The sequence below is a fragment of the Hippocampus comes genome, unplaced genomic scaffold, assembly GCF_001891065.2.
Source record: "Hippocampus comes isolate QL1 unplaced genomic scaffold, H_comes_QL1_v1.1 scaffold638, whole genome shotgun sequence".
Classification (NCBI taxonomy): domain Eukaryota; kingdom Metazoa; phylum Chordata; class Actinopteri; order Syngnathiformes; family Syngnathidae; genus Hippocampus; species Hippocampus comes.
The window spans coordinates 23,576-25,476 of record NW_017805634.1 but is presented as its reverse complement, the minus strand read 5'-3'; the positions used below and the strand labels follow the sequence as shown (position 1 = coordinate 25,476).

General features: G+C 39.0%; 1 long non-coding RNA gene across 1 annotated transcript in view; it reads left to right on the top strand.

The window, feature by feature from the left end:
* LOC109522861 (uncharacterized) overlaps positions 1-1,901 on the top strand; it is an 11,638-nt gene that overhangs the window by 3,734 nt on the left and 6,003 nt on the right. The gene's annotated exons all lie outside the window — the stretch shown is intronic.

Here is a 1,901-nt window from a genome sequence, read left to right as displayed (position 1 = left end):
ATTATAAACCAGAATTCCATGGGTGTTTTTGTCTTCTTGTGTCTTGCAGATATCAGTGAAGATGCTTGTCCTGAGCGGCTGGATGCAGAGCCCTTTCACATTAAAGAGGAAGAGGAGAACAAAGAGGAAGAACAGCAGGCCCGATACTTTAAAAGAGAGCAGGAGCCAAATTACCCTTGCACGAAAGATGGTGAGAACACAACATCAAATGGTGATGATGAAGAGGATGGAGAGTCTGATGGTGATCTGACATGTCACACTGACAACAAACCCTGGAAATGTTGTCAGTGTGGGAAGATGTTTACTTTTCAGAGTGGTTTGAAAATACATGTGAGAATCCACACTGGTGAGAAGCCTTTTTCCTGCTTAGTTTGTGGCCAAAGATTCTCTGATAAGGGAAACTTAAAAAAGCACGGAAGAATACACACTGGTGAGAAACCTTTTTTCTGCTTAGTTTGTGGCCACAGATTCTCTCAGAAGGGACACTTAAATGTTCATAAAAGAATACACACTGGTGAGAAACCTTTTTTCTGCTTAGTTTGTGGCCACAGATTCTCTCAGAAGGGACACTTAAATGTTCATAAAAGAATACACACTGGTGAGAAACCTTTTGCATGCACCGAATGTGGGCAAAGATTCTCAAAGAAGGGAAGCTTAAAAAGACACAAGAACACGCACTGGTGAGAAACCTTATTTCTGCTTAGTTTGTGGCCAAAGATTCTCTCATAAATAAAGCTTAAATGATCACAAAAGAACCCACACTGGTGAGAAACCTTTTGCCTGCTTAGTTTGTGGCCAAAGATTCTCGCAGAAGACACCCTTAAAAATAAAAACCAGAACACACACTGGCGAGAAACCCTATTCATGCTCAATTTGTGGTGAAAGATTCCCCCAGAAGGGAAACTTAAAAATACACGCGAGAAGCCACACTGGCGAGAAATTTTTTTCCTGCTCAGTTTGTGGCCAAAGATTTTTGTGGAAGTTTCAGATTAAGACTCACAAGTGTGATGATGAGATGAACAGTTATGAATGAAATTTTCCACTCCCATCGAATCAGGCTTCATCAGGCAAATTGTATTTAATCTAATTTCTTATTGAGATGCTGAAGTTTTCTTTTCCTTGAGTGCATTGAAAAGTGTTTTTTTTTTTTTTTTGGTTGGTGGAATGAATTAGAAAATTAGCATGTTAATGATGTTATCATACTTTTGGATTCTTCATTAAATTTACATATATTTGGCTCTGAGTTGTGGTCTTTAAATGTAATTTGTTTTAACTCATTTTCAGAGGAGGTTTGGTTGGTTCATTTGGTTCTTCGTGTTTTGTTAACTTATTATTCATTTTTTTATTTATTTTTTTCACTGTACCGTCCTTGACTGTGCAGCACTCCACGTGTTAAGATATGTGTTTAATCGTCTTTTATTGGATGTGATCCTGAATAAAATGGACATTTTCCACTTTGTCATCAAATGTGTGATGGAGCCGTATGAATTGTTGTTTGATACTGTGTGTTACTTGCTGGCGAATAAAGTTTTCTTTGCTCAAAAAGCTTGGATAAGCCATGTCTTCTTCAATATCCCAACCTCAATGTCAGAGAGATTCATGATTGGTGAGGCACTATTTTCCTTGAGTGAGATATAAAAATAGTCGCCCAAAAACAGAAAGTTGCCTGGATTTAAATGTTGACCATCATTGTAACATGTCTCAAATAAGGTCAGAATGGAATTCCTGAACGCCCTTTGGCGGGAGGTCTGAGCCGTGAAGTCAGCAAAAAAAAGAGTTCCCAAATTCACTCAAAAGAGCGGATCCTAATGGAGACGAAGACTGTGAATGGCAAAACATCCTCCAACCATCTATTTTCTGATCTGCTTCATCCTCACAAGGGTCGCGGGTGTGCTGGAGCC